A 13,840-nucleotide genomic window follows, 5' to 3' on the forward strand; every position below is an offset into this window, starting at 1 on the left:
CTTTCATGGGACCTAGAAATTCACCCAAGGATACACATGTAATTTTTCAACCAACTTTGGTGCACTGAAGCATGTGCTTGTAGTGGGAACTGCTGTTGCCGCTGCCGCGACCGCGTCCCGGTACATCTTGTCCACACATATGATTGCACCCTTCTCATCTGATGGGATGGCGATGACTCCCAGAGGCCCGGGCATCTTCAAGGTGTTGTAGGCATAGTGGATGCCGCCATGAACTTAGCCAGGGCCGGGCGTCCAAGAATCCCATTGTACAGCATGGGGAGATTGACCACATCAAACACAAACTTCTCAGTCTGGTAGTTTAGTTCTCCCCCAAACATTACCGGCAACATGATCTTTCCCTTAGGATGGCTCCTGCCGGGATTATCTCCTTGAAATGTGGCGGTAACCTCTAGCTCTTCCTATGCTATCTGAAGCTTGTTGATAACAGCTGGGGAAATCATATTCAACCCAGCCCCGCCATCCACCAGCATCTTTGTGACCTTGAGGTTGCGGATCATTGGGGAGACCAACAATGGCAAACACCCTACTGCAGTGGTACATCTAGGGTGATCCTCTTCATCAAAGATGATGGGCGTACGGGACCATTTGAGCGGCTTCCGGGCCTCTGGCGCTGGTTCCACGGCATCGACTTCTCGCGCCCACTGCTTGAGTTGGCGGTGAGAGCTGTGTAGAGATGCACCCCTGTCAATGCACATGGCGTCAGTGGCCTTCTGAATCTCTTGCTCACTAGTTCCCTCTTCTTCCCCTCCATCACACTCATCATATCAAGCTTCCTTCTCTCAACCTCTGGCAGGCTTTCCTTGGTTCCGAAAGGGCTTGCCGGGGTGATTTACTTCACCGCCTTAGCCCTCACCGCCAGCAATATTCTGACATTTTTCCTTGTCATGCTTCTCATACTATGCTCTTTGTCTCTTGACAAGCTGCTCAACATGATAACACTCTTGGAGGTCGTGGACCTTGGTCCGATGAATCTTGCAATACAGCCCATCACCTTTCCCGACTTTCTCGGGAGCAGCGGCTTCCTAGTAGTCAGTGCACACGGCAGCTTCCTTGCCGGGGGCCTCAGCTTTGGCCTTCTTGCCGGTACTAGGCATACCCAATCCTTCAACAGTCATCACTACCTCATCCCTCTACTTCTTACTGTGTTTCTTGCTTTTCTTCTAACTGGTTGATTCATCATCATTGATGAATCAACATTGGTGCAATCTTCCTCTCCGGGAAACTTCCTTCCCTCCTCCATCCGAGCACACGTATCCACTAGTGTGTAAAGCTCCTTCACAGTCTTGGGCAACCGCATGTTCATCTTGGAACGGGTACAATGGTTGGGCACATTGGACTGGAAGGCAGCTATTATGGATGCCGGATGGATATTTGGGATATTTCTATGAAATTTTTTGAATCTCTGCAAATACTTACAAAGGGTTTCTCCTTCCTTCTGTTGGAGAAGTTGCAAGTTGCTGGGCCTGTCGGGTTCTTGGTGGCCGCCTGTGAAGGCGCCAATGAACTCATGGCACAGGTCAGCCCATGATGAAATGGAGTTCTCCGGTAGGTGCATCAGCCAAGACATCACATTGGACTTGAAGGCCATGGGGAAGTAGTTGGCAAACACCTTCTCATCTCTTCCCCTGGCAGCCTGAACAACAATGGTGTAGATGCTTAGGAACTCTACTGGGTTCAGCTTCCCATCGTACTCCTCGGGTCTCTCTGGATTAAACGTGCGGACGGACGGCCAACGGACTTGCCGTAGCTCACAAGTAAAGGCAGAGCAGACAGCCTCGAAAGGTAGGCACCCGCCAATATCGAGCGCGGGCTCATCAATGTCGGGGTCATCGCACCCGTCGGTCCGATGGAGGTCGTCGTGGCGTTGCTTGCCGACGCGCGTATCTCCTCTCCTCCTATCCTTCGGGGCTCATTGTTGGCCTAGACGTGCTCGAGGGTCAGAAGAGGCCATCGAGACGTTGTCGAGGTCTTGATTCTGTCGCGCTTGCGCGGGCTGCCATGGCGGGGACTGCACCATTGGGATGGCCCCTTCTGTACGGTCAACAGCATGAGCTGTTGTTGTCGCTTGGGGAGGCCGTGGTGAGCCAGCTCGTCGTGAGCCGCCAGCTTCGGTGAAACCGAGCATACTCTGGATGGTGGCACGCCATTCGTCCATCTGCTCGGCCGCTGGCGGAAACCTCAGTAGCAGCTGAGCCCGCGCCATGGCCACTGAAGCTGTACTTCGTATGGGTGATGATGAAGTCGATCGCACCGTCGCCCGACTTCTCACGGTGCCAACGGCGGCGGCACCACGCAACCGCTGCTGCTGCGGGGCATGTAACAGCCCCAAAATTGGGTTATCAATTTTTGTGTTGTTATTCCTTCCTGGCAATCATTTTCAAATCTTTCTCCTGAGTTTGTTGGATGATTCTGAGAATCTAGGAAACTTTGAACATTTCAAAACCTTGCCTCTGCCTTTGATGTTGGGCGCATCATTTCAAAACCCATGCAAACCCTAATTCCAATTATTTGGAATTTGTATATTTCCTTTTTGTGATTACAAAGGAGCCATCATTTCCTTTGATCTGTTGATCTTCCAACTCTTCTCAGAGGCCCTCCTATCCTTTCAAATCTTGGATATGCAAAAATATTGCTAAGTCTTATGCAATATTTTCCATTTGGGATTTATTCCTTTTCTTGCCTTTCTGAGGAATAAAATTCAAAGGCGTAGCTAGCCATATCCTAAAGTCATGAAAATTTGTGGAGGTGATATTTATGTCTAATCCTAGCTGTGGCAAAAATATTGGCCATATTTAAATAAGGAAAATTGCCTTTTCCTATTTTAAGCCAATATTCCCTTTCTGCCATTTTTCAAGGGAGCTACCATTTTTACAGCAAGGAAAATTCCTAAATAATTTGTGGAACTTGTACTTGTTTTATCTTCATCATTTACATCTAAACCCATGCTTCAAGGGACATAATTTGAGCACATGATCCAATGCAAGTTTCTACCCTGTCTGAAAGTTTTGCAAAGGAAGTGCTTGAACCCTTGATCCGTTTGAGCTGAAATTTTGCAGGGTCATTAACATTGATAAATCACCTCTGGATACCAAAAATCAGCTCAATCCATCTATCCAACCTTCCGTGGTAATTTTCTCAAGTTTTTGTTCCGATTGCTTATTTGTGAAGGAAGTACCTTCATGGATGATCAAAAATGAGCTGAAACTTCTCCAGCTGTATCTAATGATCATACCATCACCCTCCTCCAAGATTCATCTCATCCCATTGATCCATGTGAGCCCAGGATCAATTCTTTGTTTCTGTCCCAATTTCCAGCTTATGAAGCAAGTATATTTTATCTTGCTCCATTATGGCTGATAATTTTCCCAAGCCTTCTTCTATCCATATTACCTATCTCCACAAGATTTTGACTCAGTTCATCAAGCCAATAATTACCTAGAATTTTCTCAAGATTTTGGGCAAAAAAGATGTTTGTGAAACAAGTACCACTTTGGAAGCTCCAAATGGTATGAAATTTTTACAATGTCTCTGTATGTCCAAATTACCCTGCCACCTCCATTATTAGCCCAATCTAACACTCATAGAGAGTGCCCCTTCCTCATTTAGTTTTTGGACCAGAATTAGCAGTTGCAAAGCAACTATGCTAAGCACTTGTCCAAACCACCCCCAAATTAGCAGGACCATAGTCCTTCCTACCCTAAACCTCCCTGACAACAAGTTTACTCCTTAACCTCACTACATTGATCCCAAGAGCATGGTCAAGTTTGCTACAGCAACCTTGTGAAGCTTGGCTCTCTCTGATCACTATGCCTCTTCCTGTTCCATTGCCTCATCTTTAATGCATATTGGAAGGACTTCACTGCTGACATGGTTTGGCATGAAGTAGCAGGCCAGAGCGCGCCTTGTCCGTGGTGATCACGAGGGGATGCCAGCCAAATCGGTGGTCTAGCCACTATTGGCGTCGGCAAGACTGCCCCGGCCGGTTTTAGTTCGTCCGAGCGTGTCCAACCGCCTCCTTGCGACGTCATGTTCCCCCTGGACTCCTCTCGCCCTTCGTTTTCTTCCTCGACGTGCCGTCACCGTCGCCGCACAGTGCGCACCCGTGAGCTCTGTTGTCTTCCACCCTGGTGTCCTCTTCCTCCTCTTATCCCCGAGCTCTGCTCGTCTCCGTGAGCCTCTATGCCTCGTCCGCTTCCCCCTCGTCGCCTTCCCATGCCCCCCCCCATGAACGATGAGCACGCCAGAGCCGAGGCCAGACTAGCTCAGTGCCATCCGGCTCGGGTGCCCTCGCCCCGGCTATAAATAGCCCGCCCGCGAGCCGTGCGAGCACACCAGCGGCTCCTCCTCACTTCTTGACGCCTCCCCACGCTCCACATTCCCTCCCAGAGCCGTTCCCCGACCCCCACCATCGCCATGGCCGCCGCCTCGGGTCCTGCTCGATTACGGCGATGTTGTGCCCCTCCCTCCAGTTCTCCACCACCACTGCCTTCCCCAGGGTCCAGCGAGCCTCTCCATGGCCTTGGCCTTTCCTCTCCCCCACCAGAACACCATAGCCGGCGGCTGTCGAACCCCTCTCCACCGCGGGCAACACTACTCCATCTCCTAAGCTCCCCACCGGCAATGGAGACCACTACTAGATGCGCCTCGCTCCCCTGAGCAGTCGCTGTCGAGGTGGCCGCCTCCCTCGGCCAGGCGCGCACCCGCGCGGGAGGAAGAAGAAGGCCACATGTCAAAGACTCAGCCGAGTCCACGTCAGATAAGTGGAGACGCCCCAGGCACTTTACGTTTTCCCTTAATCAAAGACGTATTGTTCGAAATACGCATTCCGTTCTCTGAAAACGCATTTCCTCATATGCTCTTTCAGTTTTCAGCCCCGCCCGCCGAAGTGCTTATATTGTGAACATTCACTGTTTAGTGCCTTTTCTGCCTCAGAAGTTAACAGGCATAAAATCGTGGCTCCGATCGAGGTGACTCCAACGCTCACATTCTCTGTTTGTTGAGCTCTTTTTGATGGGTATATTTTCATTATGTTTGCACATCCTAAAAATACCCATTTTGCCCTTGCCCTAATCCAGCACCTTTGAGAGAGAACCCCTCTCCGGCAAATTTTTCCGCGAAGTGATAACACTTCTTCCCGGAGTATTCCTCGACCCCATGCAAGCCAACCTCTTATCATGAGCCCCGAACTTGAACATTGACTTTGCTTGCACCTTGTGTGTGTGTGTGTATAGTTGCAGTTGTTTCCTATCGGTTTTGTCTGTAGTTATTTCAGTTGTGGTATATATTGTATTGCTTGCCATGTCAAGCTGACCTTTCATGATATCTTTTGCCATGCTAGTTAGTATGTTGTTACTGATAATATCATGCCTCTGTTGGGGATTAGTTTCATGCCCGTAGTATTGATGTTATGATGATTCTGTTACATTGTTGATATGCTAGTGATTTGTTTCGCCTTGTCCCATATGCTATAATTGTTCACTTGAGAAGCTTGGTATTTCGTTGATGCATTTGTATGCTGCATGCTCATAGTTGCATTCATGTTAAATATGCTCATGATGATGGAGAAGATAATAACATGACTTAATAATAACAAACCTCCTCCGTCATCACTGGGATCGAGTCATAGTGCCACCAAATCGAGCTTCTCCAGTGCAGCCACACTTGCCTTTTATGGGAGGGCCCTAATGCGATCTATTGTCATGCCTCTCGCTGGTGCCTCCAATGAGGGAAGGTTATGGGCGCGCGCTACCCTGATCAAGTAGGCGGACATAAGCCTTGTGAGCCCAAGTTTGGTTATGTACACATGTCCCCGTTTGGGACCATTTATTGTTTTGCCACGACGGTGGCCATTGATGCCTTGGTAGGCACGAGGCCACCCATGACTTAGCCCAAAGGGGAGTTGGTCTGAGTGGTCGGGAGAGTGTCATGGCAGTAGAGCCGTTTTGTCGGAACGCTGTTGGTCCACCCGAATGGGAGTGCGAGGCCATGGGTTCCGTGGTGTGGGTAAAGTGTACTACCTCTGCAGAGTGTGTGTTAAATCTATCGATAGCCGTGTCCTCGGTCATGGGCACAGTTCGCAGTAGGTCACACTATCGGTTCTCGGTCGAAATGGAGGACAAACCTAATATAACTAATGTGATATAAAGAACATGGTGACTTGGTCTATGAGATAGTCACAAAATGTCACGGAGTTGTTTCGGATATGATCACGAGATGAGATCTCGGTGAGTCATGATTTTGCCTAGAGAGGCAGTGGATAAGTAAGTGATTGATGAACAGTATGTCTTCACGGGAGGTAACTGGTAGTTTATTTTCATGCATGAATCCATGTCTCGTAGATACGTCTATGCCATGCCATGTTATGAATAAGATGCTATGCTATGCCATGTTATGATTAAGATGCTATGCTATGCCATGTTATGATTAAGATGCTATGCTATGCCATGTTATGTTGTTGCCATGTTAGAAATAAGTTTTGATATGCCATGTTATTGCTATGATGGTAGATGCTATGATGTTGCCCATGATTAGTTTGATCTATGTCTCTTGTTAATATCATGCCATGCTTGGTTTTTGTTATGAGGTAGGTTGTTGCATGCACTTGGTTCTTGCTTTGTCATCTGCTTGTTTGGATGCTATATATTTGGTTGTCTTGAAAGTACATTCAATGTACTGACCTAGCGTGTCATGCTAGTTTGTAGGTCGTTCCTGGATTGTTTGCTTGTTTGGTCGTGCTAGGCTGTAACCTTGCCAGTCCTGTGAGTTGTGGAGCCTAGCCAAAGTTGATGAGCCGCCAAACCAAGACTTCTGCCACCATTTAGATAGCCTTAGAACTATGCCAGATGATTGTATTCATCAATGATGTAATCTTCTATACATGTATTTGATGAATATTCTTGTACCTGGAATGCTGTATCATGGACATGTCATGCGTTAGGTGTTAACCTGGGCTGACGTGCGAAGGCCCCCTGCTCCATGCAGATTGGGGTGCCACAGGGCAACCACTTGAATGTGGTGCGGCGAAGGCGCTCGAGGGTCAGCGGCTCCGTCGGGTGTAGTGGCTTGGTTGAACCGTTCCGGGGGAGGTGCACATCCTGCGACGCACCCGTGGTGGGAGCGGTCGGAGGGCGACGATTCGCCCCGGTCCATGCGCCATTGTTGCGGTTATGCCCGTCGGCAGGGGAAAGGGGCATAGAAGGAGTAACCCCTTCGCCCATACCTTGTGGAGCATGGCCATTGGGGTGTTGCTGATGCTGCTCTCCTCCAATGCCTTCGGCTCCTGCATCGGTCACGGGGGAAGTGGTGACGGTGCCGCCTGCTCCGACCACATTCCCAGCAGCGTCCGCATCCTCACGTGGCTCCGCACCCCCCGCAGCGTCGGAGGCCACAGGCGACGGAGCCTTCAAGGTCAATGGGTGAGCCGAAGGACCGGGTTTCTTCTTGGGCGCCATGTTTGATAGCGTCATCAAAGATGAAGATGTTGACGAAGATGACGCGTTGTGCACGCCTTCAGGTTCGCGCAAGCGAGCCCCCCTACCTGATGCGCCAAAGATGTCGTGGGAAACCACGACCACCTATGGGACCAGGAGGCCCCTTGCTGGTTCAGCAGGGGGACATCGTGTTGCACAAAGAGCATACGAGCGTGGGGCAGCACAACAGAGATCACACAGGCACTTTTACCCAGGTTCGGCCGCCGTGAGGCATAAAACCCTACTCCTGTTTTGGTGGATTGATGGTGGAAAGGTAGTGGTGAAGCGTAGTACACTTGTCTGGCAGGGGTTGCCTTAGGGCAGCAACAACTACGCGCATATGGGGGTGTGAGTTATCCAACCTTCTAACCTCTTCTACAGTTGCCATGGGCCTCCTTTTATAGATCAAGGGGTTACCACCATGGCAAAGAAGTCATTATGCACTGATAAGATAGCAAGTAGTGCTATCATACCTAACTCTGCAGGCTGACAGGGCGCATTAAATGCACCGCTCAACGTCACATCATTGGTCGCCCAGCAAGGCCTGCCGAGCCGTCTTGCCAGCTTCACGCCTGCTAGCTTGACACGTCGTAGGACGGGTGTCATCTGTGGGGTTTTCCTGTAGGGAGTGTGGCGAATGGGTGCCAATTAGTCACTCTGCGGCTTGACACCATAATGATCGACGATGTGAGTCGTGGTGGAATGGTTGGTGAGGTGGTCTTGACTCCATGAGCCCCAGTGGACCCTGCCAACAGGCCTTGGCTGTCCGCTTCTAAGTGTGGCCTCGCCCCTTGTTGGGCTCACCTACCCGTCAAGGGAGGCCTTTCTTCCGATGGTGTCTTGCTTCTTTGGCTTGACCTTGGTCCCTCTAATCTGCATGTTGATCCTTCGATTCTCTTGGTCCTTTGTACTCTGACTTGGGCTGGTGCTTCGATCTTGTTCCCATTCCTGTGCACAGTCTGGGCAACAGACCTAGGGTTTGTTGCACCGACAACCACAAACAGTTTACTAGAAAGAATCATGTGGGATGCGATATAAAATATCTTGGCGCACCGTCTTGTCTAGCTTATGCAGGAAGCTTCGTCGTCTACAATCCATCACCCGCGCTTGAACCACACTTGCACGCCAATTTCTCGCGGCACCGAGCGAAATTTTTCTGCCACCGTAGAAATATCTATCTCCCCGCCCCTCCCTCCCACCAAAAGCCACATTTGCACTGTTCCTCCTTGCTTTCCAAGATCAAACCTTCACTGCTGCTTACTGGCAGATCAGCCTCCTCACCGGTGACCCTTCTTCTTGCAGCGCTGCCTCCTCGCCAGCGACCCTTCTTCTTGCAACGCCGCCTTCTCATCGGCGACCCTTCTTCTTGCTGTGTGGCCTCCTCGCTGCCGACCCTTCTTCTTGCTCCGTGGCCTTGTCGATATGGTCAGGTAATCCACACCCCACCCACACCATCCTCCTTTTTCCTTGTCCCACATGCCCCGACCGACGGCGCGACACCTTCCGCCGAAATCATTGGCTCTGTCCTCCAATTAAGCACTGCCCACAACCATTTTGCACGGAGTATAATGTGGAGCTCAGTAGCATCTGGCACCAAAGAAGCAAATTGTGGCCGCACATGCGCACGAGGTCACTATGGCTGCCATGCGTGCCGACTGCCAGATCTTGGAGGAGCACCTCGTCTTTGAGGCCACCGTTGACACTGCCACACGGTTGTCTACTTTAAAATACAGTTCATGTTGTTTTCTCGAGGCGACCGCCAGTGCCTTCTAGTGATTTGTCCTCTGTAATGTTAGTATGCAATCTGATGATCAGTTAACAGTTTGGTCCGTTGAAATGTAATGTTTAGTTAACAGTTTGGTCCAACAATTGCTACATTTCATAGTACTATTCTCAAGCATTCTTTGTTTTGTTAAGTATCTTATCTTCTAGTACATGTTTCTATTCTGCAATGTCGTGCTTAGTTAACTGTTTTGGTTCATTTGGTCTGCTATCCATTTAACTGTTTGGTTCAATTCTACAATTTGATTTTCATTTGTTCTGGGTACAATTTTGTATTGTTATGCATGTGAGAAATAAATCGAATTTGGTTGTACTAAATACATATTCTACTGATAATATGTCAACTCTCAGTTAACCTGATCAAGATCTTCCTTATGTGTGTTCCAGGGAAACAATGGGAGACACTGTGTTTAACCATCCAGGTTTGCTCATGCATGGTCCTTTCGCTAATAGCACATTATCGTGTAGTTACATGAATCATTCTAGTATTTAGGTTTCTTACAATTCGGTCTTGCACATGTAGGTCATGCTGTCAGAGGCTTAGACCCACTGTTCGCCCCATTTTGCGTATGGGGAAATGCGATGCCCATGAAAATCAGTCAAGTCAAGAAACTCAGAAAGATTGTTAGGATGAAGAAACTTGCAACGAATAACAGCAAGATCTTTGTTTGCACAATGAAGAAGACATCAGTCAACTCTAGGATGGTACTAACTCTTCTACCTTGTTTTTACCCCTTGCGCCATTTCAAAATTTATAACAGCGATTTATGCATATCTTTGTTTCCAGTACTTTTCAAAGCAGTTCACCGATGATTACCTCTCAAACCACCTACATGGTCAAGAGGCGAGGAAGGTATTCATTCAACACCCACGGTACAATATTCAAGTCTTCCTAAAGAGGACAAAGGTTGGGCGGGCAATTATCCAGAGCCACTGGCCTAAAGTTGCAAGGAAATTCAACATCACTAAGGGCTCAATATTTGCCTTCCGCTTCTGCAATTTCCTAGATGAGATTCATCTGTCTATTTACCATGTACGATGCTACTTTCCAATGGTTTTCAATGTGGCACGTAAACTTGGTGTTGTTGTGTAATGGCATAACTGAATGCTGAAACTATCTGATGAAATTCGATTATGAAATCATGGTTGTCGTTATACGCATCTGAAATATCTAGTGTGTTTTATAAGAAGTGTCAATTTGATTACTACATGGGTTATCAATAAATATGATAATTATCCTTCTTATTGGGGTTTTCTATTGTAGATGGTTACTCAGACAGCACCGTGGGCGATGAACTCAAACAACCCACATGGTTTCTAGAAATTAGGCGTGTTCGATCAACTAACAATCACACACGACTTCCGGCAGAGAACTGTTTGCGTTAGGCCACCTTTCACAAATGTTTCCACACAAAAACTATGTGTGATATAAATATGAATGGAAATGTTTTTCTGGGATTTACTGTGTGGGATGTACATACAAATGGAAACGATTGGGTTTCGATACCTCGACCGATCGCACATGAGCTCATTTTTCCCCAGCCTCTGTGCCAGGAGGGCCTATCCCTAATGGTTTCTGGGTCGTGTGGGAATGACCCCCCTATCGCAGTTACTCACTTGGCGACGGTTCAAAACGTCATCGCGGAAAGGGGTTAAAACCGTTTATATAGCACGTCTCTGCACCAGTGTACGAGGGGTGATTACCAAGATATGCCAAAAGCCTAAGCTTGGGGAGTATGTATTTCCACCGACATTACATTCATGTTCACACATTTCATTCCAGTTGTCGGTGTTCACACTGTTTCATTGTATCATTCATGTTCGATTTATTTTCTAGCTTTCTTCTTGTGTGTTTGAAAAACTTTGAGAAAACCCAAAAATATTTCCCGCTCCTTTTTGATTTTTCTTTCTAGTTTATTTAGTCGTAGCATTAAAAGAAAACCCAAAAAGATTTCTCGATTCTTCTTTTGCTTGTTGGGAGCTCTCCCGTGTAAATAGTTTTTCTTGTCTTTGTTTTTTTTTACTTCTTTAATTTGCTTTCTACTAAAAAAACTAAAACTCCCAAAATATTTCAGAGTGTTTCTCTAAAATTCTTTTCTGTTTATTGAGTCTTACCAAGGAGAATACCACGATGAAAATGTCGAGTGGCTCTCATATGCATTATTATTGATCTAACAAAGAGCCCAAATTGCTTTGTCTTCCCATTTGGAATAAAATGTTTGCACACTCTAGCTTAGTCCAAGGCGCTCTTACACTATTGTTATTTTCATATCATTCGGTCATGCAAGTGAAAGGCAATAATGACAATATTTGATGAACTGGTTGTGGCAGAGAGAAACAGGTATGGACTGAACTTGTTCTATTTTTTGTAAATATGTTTAACCTAGTATCCATGATTCAACATATTATGATCAAACATGTTTGCAATGACAATTAGAGATTATAGTTTCCCATGCCATGCTTAAGTAGCTAGGAGTGGATAATGATTTACCTTGGATGTCAACATTGTGGTAAAATGATTGTGATGTAGTATGATGATATGGTATCCTCCTCCGAATGTTCGAGTGGCTTGACTTGGCACATGTTCATGCATGTAGTTGAATCAAAACCAGCATAGCCTCTATGATATTTATGCTCATGGTGTTCATATCCTACTCATGCTAGTATCCAATGTTCATTATGCATAATGCATGTTCATGAGTGTTTTCACTCTCTAGCTAGTCGATTCCCAACCTATTTGCTAGCCTTCGCCTGTACGAAGTGAGAATACTGCTTGTGCATCAAAATCCTAAAACCCAAGTTATTCTAGATGAGTCCAGCATATCTACCTACATGTGGCATTACCCTGCCATTCCAAGTAAATTTGCATGTGTCACCTCTAAAAACTTCAAATAAATATCTGTTTTTGTGTGCCTAGATTGTTCATAGAGCGACAGGGGGGAGTCAGTATCTTCCATGCTAAGCGGGTTATTCTCATGATGAGTGTTTATTCACTCGTCCTTGCACGAGAGGGGCGGTAATAGGGATTCCCAGTCCTAAAATTAAAAATTTCAAACAATTAAACAAAACTCCCCCAGAATTGTTGTTGGTATGGACGGTACCCGTGGATTCGGCTAGCCTTGGAGTGTAATTGTTAGTGGAGGGTAAGTAAACCTTTACTTTTATCGCTTGGGAACCGCCACTAATGTGTTTAGCATGGAAGTTATTGATAACTTTCGGTCGTGACGTAAACAGGAAGGGTGCATTTCCCAAAATTTCATTTATCTCTGTTTTAAAAATCTGAGCTCTGGCACCGCTGCAAATCACTGCTTCGCTTTGCGAAGGGACTATATATTTACTTTTATGTTGAGTCGTCACCTTCTCAAATAAGCGCCAGATTCTGAGAGCACTATTGTCATCCTCATGCACTGTTGTGTAGTTAATGTTGGATGCATCATGGCTGGATCTTTTCTACCATGAATTACAATGTTTAGTCGCTACTTGAACTTTGGAGGTGCTCTGCATTTATGTTCTGTGGTCTCAGAAAGGGCTAGTGAGATACCACTTTTGTCATATTATATCATGATTGTTTTGACATAGGGTTGGAATTTGAGATATCTTATTATTGCTCACTAGTTGATTATGCCATTGGTATGAGTTAATATAATTTTTAAGAGTTATTGTTGACATGGTCAGTCACAATCTTTGTTGAAAACCTAGGTGCTACTTAAGCTTATTTATGTAAACAAGAACAAAAGAGTTCATAAAAGTTTTTTCTTTTTCACTTTCAGTTTATCAACTGAATTGCTTGAGGACAAGCAAAGGTTTAAGCTTGGGGGAGTTGATAAGTCTCCGTCATATCTGTCGGATTCAGGCCTCTACAGACCCAAGAAAGGCGTGTGCAAAGAACTCAACCTATCCAGCCTACCAGCTCGTCACCCCACGACCTAGCTCAATTCAAATGAGCAATTAAGAAGATGGCACGGTAGTTTACCCAGGTTCGGGCCACCTTGTGGTGCAAGACCCTACTCCAGCTTTGTGGTGGATAGGCCTCACGAGGGGCTGAGGATGAACTGGTACAAGGGATGACCAACCTCGCGAGGTTCTAGGGTGAGGAACGACCCCTTCTACGATGGTGGCTAACCTATATTTATAGTGGCCTCAGTCCTCTTCCCCCAAAACATAGGTGGGAAGGGATCCCACAATGGCCAATTTGAAAGGGAACAACCAGTACATCTTATCCTGACAAAAGGTGGTATTTTTCTGCAAAGCTTCTGGTCATGACGCAGTGGTGGGCTCGGCGATGACATCCGTCCTGCCGTGCTGGCAGTCTTGGTCTCGTTGCACCGGAATGGAAACCTTTGCCAGATTCCTCGGGAACCCACACTTGTCCTTCCATCATTAGCACCAAAGAGGAAACTGCATCCTCTACGCCTGCTGGAGCCCGCCTGTCTTGCTCATCATGGTTTGTGTCATGTTAGCCTCATGAGACTGAGTACCTCCATAGAAATCTCCGCTCCTCGGGAGGCGGCCCGGAAGGCCCTCCTTTGGGAGGCCGCCCGGGAAGGCCGCTCCTTCGGGAGGTCTTG

This window comes from Triticum aestivum, chromosome 5A (genome assembly GCF_018294505.1).
Source record: "Triticum aestivum cultivar Chinese Spring chromosome 5A, IWGSC CS RefSeq v2.1, whole genome shotgun sequence".
Lineage (NCBI taxonomy): Eukaryota > Viridiplantae > Streptophyta > Magnoliopsida > Poales > Poaceae > Triticum > Triticum aestivum.